We start from the raw sequence: 20,967 nt of genomic DNA on the forward strand, positions 1-20,967 counted from the left end.
ACCTTAAACAATGTTTGGACTTTAATATAAAACAAGTTTGAACGACATTTGTACATGTTTAAGCTTTTTTTAGAAGGATGAAAAGCGAACTATATTTTGGCACGTGAAAACATGCGTTATAACTTGAATACAAAACTAACACCCATCCTTTTTTTTCATTAAAAGGATGTAAAATACACTTGTCTATCCTTATAATACTGTTTGAATCTTTGAAAATGAAGCTGTCAGGGCAAAAAACGATGTTTTTCGGTAATTTTTGTGTTTTCGTCCAAAATTAGCTCGCCCCAGTCTTTTCTGAAAGTTTAGAGCGTGAACAAAAAAAAAACACTTTGCAAATTATGTCAAAAAGTTGGCAAAAAATATTTTGTGTTCTTTTTAAAAAAAAGTGTTATGCCATATTGTGTTATTATTAATTGCACCATTAAAGAGTCAAAAGAGTCAATACCCACTGAAAAAAGACAAAAACACAAATAACATTCCATGTTCATAACTTTTGAAACACTTAAGCAAAAATTGTAATTTAGTACATGTATGAAAAAGATTATTAGCCTGATATTATAGAATCATCATACATTTTCACAAATATGACCAAACATTTTAAACACACATCCTAAAATATAATATATTACATATACATTTATATTTCATCTGTATTACAAGGAAAAACTAATTTTACAATAAATATGATATACTATAAAATTTTGATACATGATATAGCTTTGCTTGCTTTATAATCATTTTAAAACCCTGGTTCAAACCATTGAGGATGAGGGTTGCTTTTTGGCATTTATGTAGAGCAAGTTATATTAGCAATACTTATCATGTTGTACACTTGGCTATTTATTTATAAGCATGAACTTGCTGATAAAATGCTCAATACACAAAAATGAATGCATGTCAAATATTCCACCAGTTGTTAAGAAGTAGGAGAAGTAAATGACAATAACCAAGAATCACCCACAGTTCAAAATTTCAAATCACCACTTTCACACATTACAACTTTAAAAGCAATAAAACTGTTATGAAACATGTTATATTCAGTGGATTCTGTGTATTTTGCACAGCATTCAAAGGTACAGACTACCTGTTATCAGTTTTATTTTAAATTTTTGGTCTTTCGACGGCAAATGAGAAATTCATATTTCGAAGCAAGTTCTCACTTTCATGTTTTACATAATACAGCGTTACTTATACAAAACATGTCTTGGAACGTCCACAATTCATCTTAAGACATTAATAACCAAATTTTGTTAACGGTTTTGAAAAAATAAAACATTTAGGCTAGCATTGTATTTCCAAGTTAGCAGTTTTTGCGAAACAATCCGTCACGCAAAATAAAACAGTCCACGCGAGATACACGCGAACGGCAAATCAGCTTCTAAGTGGCTTCAGCCAAGTCTAGGAATGTGTATATTGAGTTAGCCTTTCAATTGTATTAGAGTTCATTGGTTTTTGATTTCTAAAAACATTTCAATACTAAGGAGTGTTAATTTTCAATGTTTGAGTGCAATGAATTCGTGTGGCAAGTAAGGGAAATGTTGAAAAATTTTGGCTTGGCAGGATTGTATAGAACTCTAAGGAAAAGGGTTAGCATTTAAAGGGAATGATGAGTAAAAATGGCCTCAAGGAAATTACAGAGCGCTGTTGAATTACTTTGGTAAGCAACACTTAGTAATTTGACTGTCGATATATAGTAACCTAATAAAGAAGAGTATTTACTATTTAATTCTCAAGTTGTCCAAAATTAATAAAAATTGACTGTATTGGTTCTCCAGATCGATAAGGTTCTCCAGATCAGGGGCGGATCCAGCTTCGTATATGAACTTAGGCACAATGTCGCACCGTCAGCGCGACTTTTCTAGGGGGTTCCAGGAGCATGTCCCCCGGTAAAATTTTAAAATTGGATTGCGAAAAACGCTATTTCCTGCGTTTTTGCAGTTGGTTTTCTAAAATATTTATTACTGGAATGAGCTAACATTCTTGCTCATAAATTATCGATTTTTGACCGTTTCGCTCAATATCAGAGCTCATCAGCATGCTTAGGAAACTCGCAGAAAAATATGCTTTGAGAGCTTCCGACATGGACGGCCAGGTTCATTACAAACTTAGCCAAAAAATATTCTTTACGCTTCATCAACTTTTATATGGAATTTCATTTTATAATGGTCTAGTCATAGCTATATGCTGATTATTACGCAAACGAATTTATCAAATGAAGTTGTCAACAAAAAAGCAAAAAAATGTTTGTAGATGTCGATCGTCCAGGTAAGTAAAGTCCTGAGAACGATCGTCTGTGTTTATATTGACTGAGGTTAGCAGCAGTCATCTTTACAGTCAAGAGTTTAAAAAAGGCATCAAAAATTTTCACTCCGAACTAGAAAGCTAGTTCAATTCTTCTTTTGTCTTTTGAAAAAAGATCTATAATCTTTTCTATATTTGGATTAATGTCCTGATGAATGTACTTTTTGTATAGTTCTTTAATCTTCGCAAAGCAGAGAACGACCTCTCACACTCACAAGAAGTAACTGGAATAGTACCTAAGGTCTTTAACAATACTTTTATGTTCTCAAAACCTAGAAAATTTACCGACTTTAAAGTAGAAGAGACATTTTTCCTTCCAAAAAACATGCAATACTGTACCAGTTAGCATGATAAACATCGACTTCATTTCTTACAGTTCTCGACAATTTTTTTAATGCCTCAATCAAGTTCAAACCGTCAGCAATATCATTACTAGAAGACTGAAGTAACTGAGTTACTGGAAGAGTAAAATCAAAAATACGTCTAGTTATTACGAGTGCTGCAATAAAATCAAAAGATGTCAAACGATGTAACAGAGGGGAAGCTTTACTAGAGGTCTCACGATTACACTTGCCTTCAACGTTAAAACTCATTTCTTCCAAGGAAAAATTAATAGCAACATGCAGTTCTTCAAAAGTATCTAAGCTTGTAATACGCTCAACCCATCTTGTCTTACAAGCACTTTTCAATTTCTTTTTTTGCAGAATCTGGACAGTGCTCTCCAATGAATTTCTCAAAAATTAGTTGTCTGCCTTGGGAAGAGTTGAAAAAGTTACTAACTTCCTTCACATGTTCCAAAACATACTGAACTTACATAGTGAACTGCACAAGCAAACAAACAAACTTACATACTGAACAGCACAAGCCCACAAATACTAAGATTTAATCTTTGACTGAAACAATGTGTGTAAATGGCTTTCTCATTAAAATTCTTAATCCTTGCAGCAAGACCATTAATGCAACCAGCAACAGCACCTGCGCCATCATACCCCTGCCCACGACAGTCCTCGATGTCCAAATTCAACTCTTCCTTTAAGCATTTCAAAATCACAGATGCAAGGTTCTTCCCAGACATACCCTCACTACAATGAATGAAACGAAAAAAATTCTTCTCTTATGTTGAACTCCTCATCAACAAAACGCAAAACCAAAGACATCTGTTCTTTATTAGAAATATCACATGTTTCGTCTGCAATCAAAGCATAAAACTTGCTCTTCTTTACTTCAACTAGAAGCTGCTCAGTGATGAATTGACCACAACACCTAATTAACTCATTCTGAGTAGTTTTAGAAATTTAAGAGGCATTTTTATCATGATGCTTAAGATGGGTTTCCAAAATGGTATCCCCTGCACTAACACGGAAGTTTAATAATTCAATAAAATTACCAAGATGCTTTTCAGAATATTCACCAATTTCAGGATGATACTGAGAATCATCCCAATGACCTCTAAATCACAGATGCAAGGGTAACTGAAGGCGACCTGAGTGGTAACTGAAGGCGACCTGAAGGCGATCTAAGTGGTAACTGAAGGCGACCTGCAAGAATGATGGTATCAAGAACAGGAACTAATTTTTTCCTATTCTCTGAAATCTTTTTCTTTAAGTTACTGTCAATCATGACGTTTATTGGCTGGCTTTTACCGGAACTCTGATCCAAGATGTCCTTAAGAAAAGCAGAAGTGTGAACATGAAGACCTGATGATGTACTAATATGCCTTTTAAATGCACATTTAGCATCAGGACAATGTGTCAATGGCTCAGAAAAAATTTTTAATTCGACTGTTTTTGGAGGGAAACCTATTACCAAACAAAACACATGGTAAGCAAAAACCACCATTAAGACTTGGAGAATACGAAAGCCAAAGATAATCCTTCAGCCAATAATGTCGAAAAGACCTACTGCGACCATTTGCATGAACAGTTTTAGGAAATTCATAGCATTCATCAGGTACGAATACATTCTTCACAAGTTTTTCAATTTCATGAACTTCCATACCTCTCACCTTTTCTCTATAAAAACCAACATCATATGGATTTCTAGGCAAACCATCATTTGCAGTTTTATTATCTAGTAATTGCAAGGTAGAAGATGAAATAGAAGAAGAAGCATCACAAGAACCCAAAGCGCTACTGTGAGATATACCATAGGGGTGAGCCTTGGTTGTCATGTTTGTCTCAGTAGGACCAGAAGGTGTAAACCTCAACTTTGTTTGTATACTGGGCTTTTTAGCTGGTGACAAGTGACTACTTCCCTTTCTTTTAGTTCCCTTCCCACTAAGTATCAAAGGACATAATGATTGTATTTGAATGCAGTTGCTTGAGGAGCTAAACCTTCAAAGCAAACAAAACTCACAAATAATTACTAGTGGAAGCAGAAGCCCTAGATAGAATTCAAAATTCAATTCTTTGGTTAAATAATAAATTCCACCTATAAGCACTAGAGTATATGTCAGGATAGTAAGAAAAAATGCTACAGGATGTAACTGAAGAGAGTGCCAACAAACAAACAAACCCAGTCCATGCCATATCTTTTGCATTTAACACAGCTTCTGCCCTGACCAGTTCAGCAACAGAACAACCACTTCCAGCACTATCAATAGCTTCAAAATAGACTGGCATGGCCACCATGCTTGAGATAGAATCAAAGTGTTTGCTATGCTGAGTTTCAAAAAGATATGAAAAACATGGATGTTTTGCATAATAATCAGCATATAAAAATAATTCTATAGAGGTCATCAGACTCAAAATAGTCACCACAGAGTTGTCACCAACAAGCAGAATTGACAATGAACTATAGAGACAGTTGCCATTTGTAGCGGATCTGAAATAATGTTACCAGGTATGTAAATTTCAAATATCAGGCTTCAGTCCATTTTTGTATATCTTATCTTAAGTATACCATTGAACACATCAAGAAATAAATCAATAGAAACTTTGAAAATTTGAAAATTTGTTTTGTTTTGAATCACATAAATAAACCACAAATGACAAATCCATCGGGCATTACATCAAGTCAATTTATATTTGCTTATATATTCTTGTGTAAGCATGCATGCATAACATGTTTTAAGTTTTCTAACCTTAAGGCAACCAAATTTGTGTTCTTTGTCTTGGCACTCTACGGTATGTAAAATTCGGCATTGATATTTCGGAAAATATCAACACCGGAGACGATCCAACAGATTATCGTTGGTAACAATGCTGTTGACTTTCAGGCAATCCAACATCTCTCCGTAGAGTTGAGCCATAACTTCTCGTAAAATCAACTTCTCCAAGTCTTATCTTTCCTCGTAAAATCAACTTCGACTCGATCAGTGAAAGATGCCAAGCTTCTCATTAATATTGTTGGTTTTGAAGCTCAAAGATAAAACCTCGGCTATCAAAAATCTCAATCTGTGCTGAATTTCGCACAACACCGCTTTAACATTTCAGCAAAAACGGCGGCTCGTTAGTCAGCACAAAGGCAATAAACCAATCAAGAGACAGATTTTAGTCTCCAAATTCAGCACAATTTTAGGCGTGCTGACTCTGTGCGGGTTAGCTATGGGTATTTCTCAGGCAAGTGAATTAGAAGTATTTTTAGCCACTTGATCCCTTAATCCCCTGCTTAATCCAGGTCTTGGAAACAATAACATTGTTCAGTGAATTCACGTTGTTGCACAAATTTCTCACAATTCTATCCCTAACCCTGACAATAGTTTATTTTTCTAATACTTTGGTTGTGAGGACACAAAAAATTTAATTGATTTTAGGATAAAGAACTCATGATCATTATCCACACATCGAAACAAACTACACCCTACCGAGACGAGATTCGAGCCTGCAAACGACGCATAGAAAAATGCTCTTGGTCCTTTCGACCAAACAACCTTCGTTCCACCTCGCGCAAATTGTTTTTATTTTCAACTAAGGGTATTTAAAATTTGATTAATTTTTTCCGCTGCTGTGCAGAATTTAACTACGTCGCGTGCTGAATGTGACGTAGTTTCAATCCGCCCCTGCTCCAGATCGAGGTTTGTACAAAAAGACATAGGTCCGATATTTCTTAGTAAAGACCGAGAAAGCGAGGTTATTAAAAGGATTATTATATGGCATTATTTTATCTGAAACGAAGCTTGCTTTCTTTCTCGTCCTTTCTGTTTTTACCGGTTGGCTTTCACATTTCTAGTTTTCGTCCATCAAAAATAAATCGTTTCAAATTGTATCGTCTGGATAGTTAAACTGTTCTCCAAGGGTCTTTCCTTCGAATCACTTTGGATCCCAAAGATTTTAGGGTAGTTTTTTACATGTAACCTGAATATCTTGAAATTACTTTATTAATTTAAATTTTTTCATAAGCCTTTTAAAACGGCTTTTGATGCCTGTGGACGTTAAAATTGTCAATCTGGTCAGGAGTGTGTATGTTCATATTTTCAGCTCTGCAAGATTGATTTTTTTCAATGCAAATATAATTTCAAAAGTTGTCAGTAGAGCAGAGCTTAGTATGGCCCAGCACTCACCCCTACCCCTTAGTTAGCGTTGTAGTTTCTTCCCTTGATGTTTTGACCAACCCTTACAAAACAATCAATATCATGTAACTGTTACCGTTATTTAACATAAAACCCTTGTTACATTTATATCGTTCAAATGTATCATGTGAATTTAATGACAGGTGTCACGCTCGGTTTTTGAGAAAGATGATTTTAAGGAATTACGAAAAAAAAACAACAAATTGCAGAGAAGATTACTGGAGAAAGACAATGAAATCGCTTGTTATAAGTTTGTTATAAGCAATCTCTAAGGTTTTTATAAGTTTCAATTGATTATAATATTTTTCTTTTATGAAAATTTAACTTGGTACTTTACTTAGCTGAGCCTGTAACTATCTGTATTAGTTCTAACAATTTTTTAAATTTTTTCTTCAAGATTAACTGCCATTGTAATATTTTTAGCAATGCCATCTTTACCAGGAATATTAGAGGACTGGAGGCAGCAAATCAAAGTGTTGAGAAGTGATGAACGTAGGTTTGAAAGTTCAAATTCAAGTTGTTCGTCTTCTTCAAGATCCTTGTCGTCTGATCTTGACCTTGAACTGGTTATTGTTAGCTTAAACTGTAGTCGTGTTAGTATGAAAAAGGGAAATCAATCAAATTTCACCAATTTGTGATTTGTAGGTACCCCTCTGCCCAAATATTGTGTTGTCGAAAGGTCAACATGCTGTGTTGAGATGCAAAACAACGGCCAAAGAATTTGTATATGTCCTGATGAGCATGTTGTGGACGCGGGACGTTTTATGTACACACTCCATTACAGGAAAGTCTTAAAATGCCTTCAAAGAAAAAATGAAAAACCTACCCTTGACCAAAATAAACTCAAGAGTTTATGTGGTAAGTTTTTTTGTAAAAATTTTGAACAAAACAGCAAAATATTATTAGTGCTCTTCCATACATTGAAGTGAGCTGAGAAGTCACATGGTTAAAGCTAGTTTTTTCTTATTTTTACCAATATAGAATAAAAAATTTGACTACCAAGAAACAGAAGTAAGGTAGATAATGATGTCCAGAGTTAGTAATATTATTGAGGTGGAAAAAATAAAGCAAAGAACAAGCCAAAAATGAACATTATTCATAAATAAAAAATGTTAATGTCTTTATGTTGACACTATTTATTTTGTCCATGAAATAAAATGACTTTAAAATCTAACCAGAAATTATAAAAAAATTTTGTATTGTTTTTACCTACGTGTTATATCGCCGAATGGTTTACTTCTGCACAATTTAATATTCTGTTTTATCGTGTATTCCTTTCAAATGATACCACATCACTTAAATGGTAAATCATATAGAATTTTTTGCTCTTTTCTACATTGTGTTTTATAGAATAATCTATTGCCTGTTCTACACAATATGTCCTAGAAGGTTCTATAGAATATGCTATCACATAATCATCTGAATATTTCATTGAATATTCCATCAAATATTCCATAGAATATTACATCGAATATTTCATTAAATAAGTTCCAAAATCTGCTAGAATATTTCATAGAAAATTCCATAGAATATTCTATGCCATGAAATATCCAATAAAATCTGTCAATGTAATATTCTATAGGACATTTTTGTTTGGAAAGCATTGTTCTCTTCTCGCAATGAGGGAAAGATCGATAGGTAGTCAGCAACCTTGTTACCGCACCACGTATCTTATAACCATCAAAAGATCAAATTACTTTTACAATCGATGTTTAACTATTTAAACGTGTTTTCGATTATGTCGATAAATTATTGTATGGTTTTCTTAAATGTTTCATGTCATAACAAAACTGGACAATATGTATTCGATAGATTATGAATGACTTTCCTCTTTTACGTTTTACTGGCAGGCAGATCAATGCCAAGTGACATTAACCATTGTTGCTAGTGTTGTCTAAAAGCACTTGACAAAGTCTGCCGGCCAGCGCAGCCAAACGTAAACAAGCCAAGTCATCTCTTGGAATTTTTGGTTAAGGTTTAGCATTTGGTTGCCTTCTTGCTATATTTAAACATGGGCAATTTTAAAAATGATTCCACAGTTGTAGCAGTGGAGTATATTTGAACCAGGCTGCCATTGGTCTTCTCAGGATGTGGTGCACCCCTGCTCTAACCTCTAGAAATTTCCATGAACCTTTTCCCAATAATCGTTAATAGAGCGCATTATTAACTGGGCTTATTTAGAAAAAAATACCAATTAGAGCTTTCGATTAACACGAATCAATTCGCGAATAACTTTGAATATGAAATTTCCAGTGCTTCCACGTGCCCAAATAATAGTTTACTTTCCTGCTTAAATATCCATAAATAGCACTGTTCAGGGTGCCCATTGCATGGCGATTCCTTTGTTGCCTGTGGCTCTACCCACCCAGAGCTTATAGCAGTTACGACACAGGATAGAAGAAAGCACTGTATACATTGACTATATTGATTAATAACGTACGAATCGGCTGGTTTGTTTTTCCCTTTAAGGAAAAGTTCATATAAAAAGAACGAGCACATATAGTATTCTCGTAGAATTAGGGCCTGTTCATATAAAGAGCGGGTCATCCCAGCTTGGCGAGATCCTGCCCGAAGAAAGCCGTACCTGGAGTGATGAGAGTGCGTATTTATTTGTTTACTTCAATATGGCGAAAACTTAAGAACAACAGTATGCATTTGAGTAATATAGAGACTACAAGTTTTGGCGCACCTCACACCTTGAGACCTAGTATACGCAAATCTAAGCGCCCCAGCCCTAGTTCGCGTACGTACTTCTTGTAATTATGCTAGCAAAGGCCAAACCTTGGACAACAGCAGGAGCCAAAGACGGCCGGCCCACCCCCCGCGCCCGCGAGGCCGGCCGTGGGTCATTTGAAGAAAGACGATTCACAGCGTATATCTAAACGTTCGACAGCCATGAGGCAGGGCAAAAACAAGTGCGCGTGGGTGAAAGTCCACACCTGAATTTTTCAGGCTCATGAGACAATTGCTTAAAATTGTCCAACAAAGTGCGAAGATCATATCTACATTTAATTTCAAACACCGCACTGCATAAAACATTCTTTCGAATGATATGGATACTGTTAATAAACTTCTGCAACTATATGACCAAGGTGTAATTAGCGGACACGCACTGAACGCCCCTCTTAAGGCTTTTCACGCGCCCTCTGACCCGACACTCACGCCAAGAAATGTCACTCCGCCTATCCCCAAACCGCGAAAGCGCAGGCCTATCCCCAAAGCGCGTAGGTGCAGGCCTATCCCCAAACCGCGCAAGCGCAAGCACGAGGAGCTTACCGATGATGAGATGGACGCATACATCGATCAGCTTCTGGCTGGAATTAAGATGCCGAAGGGACACCCCTCCGAAAACGATTTGATGGCTTTCCTCAAAATCGCCCAGCCCTACATCAAACGCAAACTCGTCGAGGAACTATTAGTTCTACAAGGAGTTAAGTTCCAGTTGGCTGTAGAGGTTGAGCTTCGGAAGGATGAAGCCAACGGTACTGAAGTACTTCAAGCACCAATGTTCCGGACAAAGCAGATCCCGCTGCAACAGGCGCATGAGATTCCGCAAGCCCTACATGAAGCCTTCCCAACAATCCTGGAGAGATTGGAAAAGTTCACTCGGGAAGGGTCTGGGTGGATAGTAGATCATATCAAAACAATCCGGCTTGACATCGCTCACTACCAGCCTTTACGCGGAGGCTCATACCTTCTTCTCCCCACCGCAGTCAAGAATAAGAAGGCAATCGTCAACGTGAAAAACAAAGACGACGACTGCCTCCGCTGGTCTCTAAGATCTGCGCTGTTTCCCGCAGCTAAAGACCCGCAACGGCCGGGCATATATCCCACTGAAGACAGCCTTGACTTTGCGGGGGTGAGCGCACCCACACCGCTCTCTCAGCTCGAACGAGTAGAGCGTCAGGACAACTTTGCTATCAACGTGTATGGTTGGGAAGGTGGCGTCGATCCTTGCCGTCTGAGCAAATTAAAGGGAGCTCGCAAGACTGTGAATCTCTTCCTCGTCTCGGATTCGAAAAATTCTGAGAAAACACCACTACACTTGGATCAAGGACTTCCGATGCATACTCTAATACTAGTCTTATTTTTGATGTATATGCTAATGATCCAACATCTGAAGGTAATTAAGACTTCTTACAAAGTCGAAGATGATATAGTCTTTTATTTGCCTTGCATGTAATTTGGTGTACATGTTCATTCCATTTAAGATCATTTTGACATTTTGCGCCGAGAAGTTTGAAATTAGTAACTCTTTCTATTTCTTCTTCACCAATAAATAGGGAGGGTGGTTCTTGTATTGAGTCAGTAAAGCATATCCACATATCCTTTGTTTTTCTCGGATTCAGAGCCATTCTGTTATTATCAGCCCATTTCCGTAATTCGTCGATTACTTTTTGCATGGAACTGCATTCACCTCTTTCGACAATCTGGTCCTGAATGCAATCATCTGCATATTTACATGTATTAGCATCCATTTCTTTAGGAATATTGTCCTCTAAACCATTTATATATACATTAAAGAGCACTGGTGATATGACAACGCCTTGTGATATGACATCCTGAGTCTTATGGAGAGCTCGATCGGGAAGTTGCAATACGCGGATAGTGACTTATTCGGCTTACAGAAGCTGGATCCCAATAAGGTTTTGAAAGCTCTCCCCTTGCAAACCTACGCCTATGGAGTGGGCCGTCGCGTTGGCTATGCCTTTGCGACAAACACAGCAGGTGGAGTCGGAAACCCTGACTTTGCTGCCAATCATACCCTCAAAAAGGTGCTTGGTGTCCATCTCTCTTCAACGAAAGCCTTCTCGAATACGGTGCAAGAAAATATCGTCCGTGTCCTCAGCGGGAACTTTCAGTATAAGTTTCACCCATTCCTCCCCTCTTCTCCAGTGAGAATAATTGGCTGCCTCCGGGCACACAGGTGAAGATTCGCGTCGACCTCTCACAGGGCGATTTCAGTCGCTACATGATCATTCCTAACAAAGGGGGCGGTGAGGATAACGCAGACGCTATCAGCAGAATACGTATAGATCTGCTATAGCTCGACTTTGTCTACCCCACCTATCGCATGAAAAAAGACTACAGACACCAGGTCTTGATCGCTAAGGAGCTGTATTTCCACACCTGGTGCCCCAGGGTACTTCAGAAGTCGTTGAACGATGACGCTGGCACTCTCGCGCTCCTACACAATTCCCCGATCCCCAGGAAGATGATTCTCTTCTTCACTGACTCGAGGCTCGGAGACGCCCCAGGACTTGCTACAGGTGCCGCCGCGACTCCAGTAATCGATTGGCTATGATCCACGCCAACTTAAGCCAGCTCCGCATCATCGTGAACGAGCAGAATCTCATTAATCACCGCCTGAAGTTCTCGTGGCAGTGCAGCGCGGGCGAAGCTAACCAAACAGGGCCACTCACTTCTACGACCCCAATAAAACTTCCTACCTGAAAGGCTACAACTTGGTCCAAGAGTTCTTTGGAAAGACGTACGGCATGGAAGTGCCCATCACGGCCAGGACTACTGCAACAACTGGTTCATGATCCTGATCAATCTCAATCTGGATCCTGTCACAGACAACGCAAAAGTGCGAGGCAATCTCACAATCGATTATCAGTTCACGGCAGTGGTGGACAGTCCTATTGCGCTCCCCTCCGACACCACCACGTCAATCAAAGTGAACCTTCTGTGCCTCGATCAGTATATGTACACGATGTCGAAAGAGAAAGGCATCAGCTGGAGTGTCGTCTGAGTTATACTGTGAATATGCTAGCATAATTACATTTGAAGTGTGGAGTTTTGTCGTTATAGTGTAATTACGAGAAGAAGCAACATGGAAGGTGGTGATCTGAAAACTAGCAACTGCCGTTATCGCGGGGGTGACCTCGCGACGACAAACCGCCAATATGGCGGGTTTCTTCCCCTCCTACGCATGTTTGGCCTGGGAGCCGGTGTGTCGCCGTCGGAGCTGCAAAAAGCGATGAGCGACCCAAACAAGTCACAAATGCTCAGGCAGCGTGGAGGCTTTCCTTAGGCATTGGCGGGGTTGAGCCTGCTCCCCATGCTGATGGGAAAGGGGGCGGGAGACCGGATCGCCAACCAAATGAAGACGACCCGCCTTAACGACAAACCGCAATCATGATCCGCGGGGGATTGGCATTCTCCCCAAGGCTGTTGGGAGCCACCACCAGGATGGTCCCTTGCGCGAAGAATGCCGCTATCCCCTTAGCCCTCAGTGCGCTCACCTCGCTGGGGGACAACGTCGTTGACAGTATCTTCGGCGCGAGTATTCTTAACTGCAACATGTCTCACCCTCTGACGACTACTGCGTGGAATATGTGCCATCCCGCGAGTAGGCGACGAGCGGTGCTGCAAAAAGATCGAGGGCTGGAAAGACTCGCAAGACTACGGGAACAGTTCGAAGAACACGTGCAGCACCCAGGTCGACAACAAGACGGAAGACGGGGGCGTCCAAGCGCGCAGCGCCTAGAAGAATGGCAGTGACACGACGGAAGACCACGGTGCGAGCGAAGAATAGCTTCGCTTCGCTTCCAAGTGTTATCGCGTGCGATACTAGCACTGGTGGCGTCAAATACCCCGCTATCCTCGGGCTTAGATTTCACAAAAAAATGGTTTGACGAGCTTCTACCTTCACTCAACAAATGGGAGCAGAATGTTTTGCTCTTGGGTCAGAGCAATATGGGCAAGAGCTTCTTCATGAAACGGCTCCTTGCTCCCGTTCGTCCGAAAAGGCTGTACATCATTTCAAACACCTCCGCTGATCAATATATCCAGCCTAACACGGTCTTGAAGCATTATTCCGTCATGCCTGAATCGATCGAGGATACGAGTATACAACCGGAGTCCTACATCATCATCGACGACATCCGCGTCATGAATCTCAAATGCGGAACGCAGAGGGAATGTCTCTATAAGTTCTTTACGATGTACAGCCATCATCTGAACTTGAAAGTCTTCTTCCTCTCTCAGAGCTTCGACAACATAAAGGACACGAAGGTTAACACAAACTTTCTCTATCTCTTCTGATTCACGGATAAGTCGAACGTGAAGTTGTATCTTAATACGCTCTTCGGCGGCACAGGCAATAAACCGGCTCTCATCTTCAAACTGTACGAGAAACTCTTGACCCGCTGCAAGCGCCCGATCCTCGGTATGGACTGCACGAATCAGCGATTCGCCTATTATTGCGACGAAAAATCTATTGCGGTGGACTTTCAGTGAAAGCTTTGCTTTCTCCGTCATTACCAGAAAGTTTTTAAAGTTTGCTAGCCGCCTCGCAGCTTCTTTATTGAGAAACAATCTGAACAAGAATTGGAGGGATAGTTCGGGAGGGATATCACCACATTTTTAAGCGTATGTTTGAAGATAATGGAACATATTCGAGTCCGGATCGTCGATGGTCTACCACAGCGGCTTGAGCGGGTGGCGGATGGTTATCTGTCGGCCTTCCTCATCCCAAAGGCGCGGCGGCTGGAGGTCCTCCATTTTATCGAGAGCCAACCCGAGCACATTATCAAACGCGCTAATTCCATTATGGAGATCTTGGGTTATCTCCCCGATGGGGCCCGAGCAAAGGGGGCTGGAGCACCAAATCGCCACAGGGATTTCATCTCCTTCCTGCGCAAAGCATTGCAGTATATACCAAACCATCCCCTTGCTAAGTTGAGCTTGCTGGAGTTAAAAAAAAACACAAAAGCGTAAAAGAGCTCTATGCCTTGTTCGAGGGCCATCCTGAGCTTCTCAATGAAGAGTCGGTCGTGAGCGTTGTCAAATCCAGGTTGCTGAACTATTCTGAAAATACTGGCCAAGATGTCCGTTTGAAAACCAACTCTCGGCGGTCACTACAACCGCGCCTTCTCTCCAGACTCGGAAAGAGGGGGAGTTCTATCGCTTGCTGCTGCTCATCTTTGGCCGCTTTCTGGCGGGCCAGAAGATTCCCGAGGCCTTTCTCAAAAGCAACTATTTCACTCCGCGTGCACAGCTGGTACAATTTTTTACAGAAAACCTTCAAGGGTTTGAAGGAAATCTCAGGGAGCCTCAGGCGGATCAAGATATGCGCCTTGGCGTCGTGGCTGACAATCGCTTGCTTGCGAATAAAGTAAACCAACAGTTTCTCAGCAGGTATCCCTTTGAGGTGGTCGCTAACGCCATCCCCAGTTTCGCCTGGCGAGGTCGAAGTTGCAGGAGATCAAACAGCATGCTCTTGCGGTCCCGGGGTCATGGCAGAAGTTCGGAGATATGGCGGCCTTGCTTGAGACCCACTCAAAACACCCGAGAGCAAACTTATAAATTATGATCGTCATTTTATGCTTGGAGGCGTCAGAGGCAAGATGACTAGCGATGCTGCCTTTATTAATGCGCTCGTCGTTAACGGGAGCCGCATCCTTAGCAAGTGTCTTGCTATATTGAACGCTCAAGGCCTTGTTTGAATATTTCATGGACATGGCATTTTGGACGACCACTTGGGATAAGACGGCGACTGCTTCGGTGATAAGTGATCAGGAGGAGCAGCTTGCTCGTTTACAGGATGATGTGGTGCAAAACAAAACAAAAATTGGGAATGAGGATACCGAGGGCACTTTCTCTCATACTGTCGCGCAGCTGAAGGTAAACAAGCTCGACCTCCATGGCGTTGATGACCGTTTGGGTGGTTTACAGAGAATTGCTACAGGAATGCTGCCTGATCTCGTACGACAGGACGTTGTGGTGGCGCGGTTTGTGGAGGGTGCGAATCTGAAGAATGACAAGATACAGATTCAGAGTCTCTGGATTGAGCGGGCTGAAAACGAGTGGTATCATATGAGCAGCGGTAAACTGCGAGAGAATTGGGGTTTGAACTTCCATCTCTTCTGGCGGGGTGATGGCACCTCTCTTCTCACTCCCTATTCCGCAGTCCCGTGGGAAGCCTCGGACCACCAAGGCACGTACGGATACAATCGGAGACGTACCTTTAGGGTGTATTATCTTGAGTTCCCCTGATACATATTATCAGCATGGCGTTAGAGTTGTGTATGACCCAAGCAGTTGAGATTTGGCTCCAAGCAAGGAAACCTCCTGTGACGGATTTAATGCGCTTCCGCCGCCAATGCCGAGCAAGATCCACCGAGCTCGATCTCTGTATGGGAATACGCTTTTGACCGCCCCACCCGTACGCAGCTGGAGACCGTTCTCAGCCAAGCTCAGGCCGCCAAGCGGGTTGAGTATCGTCGTTCCGATGACGCTGCGAGGAAGGTGGGACGCCCTTCTACGCGTATTACTCTGCAGGCGGAGAGGGGAGCCGGCGGATGGTCACCGCTTGGCCCGGTTCTCAGCTGGAGTCGAGTGCTTCGCATGGGGACCGCGGCTGCTGTAAACGATGTTGCGACAGTCCGGCTGAAGGCGAATGATATCGAGAAGACAACTTTCGAAGTGCGCAAGCCACGCGGGCTGGTTTCAACCTTCACAGTTTTCGACTCTGCATTAGAGGTCGACGCGGGGGTCGTTATTAGGTTTTCTTTAACAGACGCCACCGTTGGTTTTATAGTGACATTGCTATTGGAGCAGTATGACCTCGTGTGAGCCCTCCTGCCCCCTTCTTCACCTCCGGTGTCGACGGCGCCTCTCTATCCTACGCTGCCTACTGCGAGCGATGCTGTAAATACGTACCGATTACAGAAGATTTCAGAGGTCGAAAATCACTTGCACACGGAAATGGAAGCCCACCAAGCGCTCTACAAAAAGTACGACAGAGCTGTGAACGGGTTAGATGGCGCGGACAATGCCCTGTCTGCTATCACTGTGGGCAGCGCTGTTAGCGGCGTAGCCGTACTCAGTACCGTCGTCTTAACTCCTGTCGGGATCGCGCTCAAAGGCCTAGCTGCTGTTTGCAGCACGGCCACTTTCGCTGGTCGGGTCGTGAGCCGCAGATTGGCCAAGAAAGCTGAAAAACACGATCGCATTCTGACGTCCGCTGAGACCGTGCTCCGAACAATCTCGCTGATCACGAGCCGAGAGCTTCCAGATGGCATCTGCAGCGAAAGTGAATACCAGCTCGTTTTGGGCGAAGCAGAGTGCTTCGCTTCGTTGAAAGACGACATTAGAAGCCAGACATAGAGAGCTCTCCGCGAACAGACGCGAGAGCTAAAAGCACAGCTGGACGCTGCACGTGCGAGCGGGCGTGAGGAGGGCATTCAGCTCGCGCGCGTGGACGCGTGGACGTGTGAAAACGCGTGGACGTGTGAAAAAAATCCAGCGTCAAGTGGCGAATGGCGATTCACGCTAGACATAAGTTTGTGCGCATTTGACAGTGTTGCTCACTGTCTCGAGTACTAACTAAAAGACCCAAACGTGTGGAAAGGGAGTGGGGGACTCAGGCCACCACGGTCGGCGAAGGGGTGTTCGGCCGTAGGGGCGCCTTTGCTGTCTTGTGATTTTTGTGCAGACCTACGTGCTTCTTGTAATTATGCTAGCATAATTACACTATGTGCTCACTATATATGTCTTTCAGACATGCATAGTAAATGCGTACGCGAGCTAGGGCTGGGGCGCTTAGATTTGCGTATACTACGTCTCAAGGTGTGAGGTGCGCCAGAACCGGTAGTCTCTATACTACTATTTGAAAAAGTTTGAATATTGCATCAAATGCCCTTAGAATAGTCGGTAGCAAGCTGTTGTAATGTATAATGGTTGACTTTTGTTGTAATGAGTCTAACACATTTCAATTTTCTCGCGAAACGCAAAATTTGTTTGTGAAAATAAAATACAACATTATAGCTTGGCTATTCCGGCTCATATGAATGCAAGCACAAGTTGGCCAAGCAAACTAGCTAGCCCGACTGAAGAGGGATGGCCCGTCTCATATGAAGAGGCCCTTACAATCAATTTTCAACCAAAATTTAGCATATACTTAAGCGAGGGTCATGTCTGTTGTTCATGTTGTAACACGTCCATATTTTTATATGAACTTACCTGTTTGGCTGAATTCTCTAAATGTCTTTGGTGTTAAAAAATATTGTCAGATGTTGAAGAACATATATGACTTTGCACTTTTTTCAAGGGACTTTGTATCGTATAAAAAGAAATTAGTACTAAAAAAGTTTCACCTTTTGGACCCAAGAATTTTATAGGGTATGTAGCTAATGTGCAGGACAAAGCGACTAAAATTAAAAACCTAAACAGCGAAGCCTGAGATTCTTTGGGGATTTTCTAGACATATTTAACATAGCCAAAACTATAGGAAGTGACGATCAATATTCATTTAAGTAGCTCTGCCCAACTGATTTTCCCTGCTGATTTTGTTGAAAGTTAGCGTTTTAGTTTCAGCCTAGAACTGTAGGGAACTGGGATGATTTGAATTACGCAATCATATAGTAAATCATTAGTAGTGTACAATCACGTGAGTAAGGGGTATTTATAGACTAAATTTGATAGGGATGGGCAGTAATTTCGAATATTTAGTCGAGTACATATAACTGTATGTGAAACCGCGATAAATAAAATATATCAAACTTGCGAGTGTGATGGCCATCAACTTAGCTTTGGTAGCGTTCCCAACAAGAACAGCCAGGTATTTAAATAAATGTTTACACGCACGACGTACTTTGGTGTACATCATCGGGTGATTTTGTTAACCCTTGGTGTTCATTTTCTGTTTCGTTCTCATCATCTTCAATATTACTGTCATCTCCTTCTGCTTTGCATTTTTTTTTTGCTTCCTGCAGAGCATTTTCGGCTACAAAAAGATAATGAAAGGAGATATGAACAACACGGTGCAAACACGGTCGTGTTTTTGTTTGTTTTTTTTTGCTTAAGATGTTCAAAATTATACTGAATGAACTGCTCCAAATGGAAGTTAGCGTACTATATAATATCATTGCGATCTAGTTTGGATTCTTTACTCTTTGATAGGTCAAATTTGTTTACGACATTTATTACACCATCAAAAGCTTATTCCCTTGCCAAAAACGTTTTTATTCGTCTTGCAAATACGACAGTGGTGGTGCTACATATTGCTTCACGATTTGACCTTTGTAGAATTTCCTAGCAAAATCTTGTGTTTTTCCGTACACACCATGTTTGGCGAAACCGTACTCAAATGGTGTGAATTCCACCCATTCTAAATATTATAACAAATGAAGAAAATTTCTGTTTTTAATTTGTTCATAAATTTCTGTTTGTAAAAAGTTCATAACATCAATTTCTTCTTATGGTTAGACAGGCATCCATGTCGAAATCTAGAATGCAAGCCTTTTTATCATATTCATCATATTTATTCTATGCATTGCACTTTAAAACTTATTATCTTTCAAGTGCGTGTCGTGTAGTTGTTATTTATGCCATACGCAATCAAAATAAAAGAAAGCTTTAACACTAAACTTTTCTGCTGTGTCATTCAAACCTACACGGACAGCTGCAGTGATAGGCAACGGAGCCTGAGCATCTTTCACTTGATTACATTGATCGCTTAGTTTTGTATCAGCGTTCTGGTAAAGAAAGTATTATATTTATCAATGTTTGTAAAGCTATAACACACCAGTACGCATGCCTAAGATTAACTATATGTCCGTAACGTTTGCTCTCAGACAATGATGTATTTTCTTCTGATTTTATCCATTGAAGAGGAATTATCGTATTACATCTACAACATTTAGTTCTGCAAACGACCATCTATGAGGTCAGGACATGAAAGCACTGTTTTTATATGTGTCTATAGACAAAAAGGCCATGACCAAAAGTCTTTGTTGCTTTAATTTTCTATCTCATATAACTGCATATAAACAGTCATTAAATAGTAACGATTACACAAATACAGCAATATTATACTGGCTATCTTATTGTAGTCTCACTATCAAATTAATAATGCAGCATAAAGAAATACAAGAGTTGCCAATAAAAAAATGTTGATTGCTGGTGACTAACTTGTAAGTAATTTAGTAGAATGAACTGCAATTCCTTAAATTCCATCATTCCTTAAATCAATGTTGTTAAGCTTAAATATAATTTTATGCTACTGTGTGTTTGACTGTTTGAAAACAGTTTGTTGCAACTATTTCTCTTGCTCAAAAGGAAAATTTTTGTTAAAATGCCCCAAAAATAGCAAGGAAATGTTTGTTTTTGTCCTACGAGATATTAAAGTCAACTCAATATACTATGGATAAGTATGTAGTCGTTGCCTGATAAATATACTGAAAACGTATTAAGAAATTATGTTGAACTAAAAGAGCTACAAAAAAGAAAAAAAATTCAAAATACTATGATGCTGTTGGATGGAATTTCTGATATGTAACCTACTTGGCACAACCTTGGATCTACTACTGAACAGAACTACATTAACTTTCCATTGAATTTCCAAACTTGGAAACTAAAGTACATTTGTTTCTCTGACAAAAACACTGGGACTATTGCAGCATGAAGGCAAAAATAGTTAATTGGCAGTGTAGATGAAGAAATTTAGCTAGTTCTGCAGGTATTATTGAGCGTTACTTATAATATTTTGGGATTTTCTAATGTATGTCAAGAACAAGATGTAATTTTTCAAAAGTGCTAACGCCTTCAGGTACTACTACTTTTCTGTTTTGCTCGAACAACTTACAGCTACCAATACTAATTTGTATATACAAACTAACAATTGGGAATTAAATTATAAACAACTTTATGAAACTTTGTATTTTACATCATTGTTTGAATTTGTTTCTGTAGGGAACTGGGACGATTTGAATTACCTAATTGTGTAGTTAATCATTAGTAGTATAAAATCACGTGAGTAACGGGTATTTAGAGACTGTATTCGAAAGAGATTGCGAGTGATTTCGAGTCTTTTGTCGATTACGGTTATCTGTTCGTAAAACAGTGATCAATAAAATATATCTAACTTGTTAGTGTGTTAGCCATCAACTTAGCTTCTATAGCGTTTCCAATAGTTCCTTTTATCTCTTGATAAAAAATGTTAATGAAATACTTAAAATTAAGTTTCTCTAAACTAGTTTTTTGTACAAATAAACTAATTTAGCTTAACTAAACATAATTGGAAAGGTCAAATGTTGAATACAGAGTTTGCTTCTTTGACTAGGTTGCTTGACCATGAGCAATTTAAATGTGTTTTGAGTGTTCTTTTTATTAATTTCTACTAATTCTTCATAAGACACAAAGAAGTT

At 40.2% G+C, this 20,967-nt stretch overlaps 1 long non-coding RNA gene across 1 annotated transcript; it reads right to left on the reverse strand.

The window, feature by feature from the left end:
- Positions 1-3,888: 3,888 nt before the first annotated feature.
- On the reverse strand, positions 3,889-5,706 carry LOC124435385. Its single transcript, XR_006945021.1, has 2 exons — positions 5,384-5,706; positions 3,889-4,313 (listed from the first exon to the last, which is right to left on the reverse strand). It is a non-coding gene; the product is annotated as an uncharacterized LOC124435385 (long non-coding RNA).
- Between the last annotated feature and the right edge of the window lie 15,261 nt (positions 5,707-20,967).

Source organism: Xenia sp. Carnegie-2017, unplaced genomic scaffold (genome assembly GCF_021976095.1).
Source record: "Xenia sp. Carnegie-2017 unplaced genomic scaffold, XeniaSp_v1 HiC_scaffold_14, whole genome shotgun sequence".
NCBI classification, from domain to species: domain Eukaryota; kingdom Metazoa; phylum Cnidaria; class Anthozoa; order Malacalcyonacea; family Xeniidae; genus Xenia; species Xenia sp. Carnegie-2017.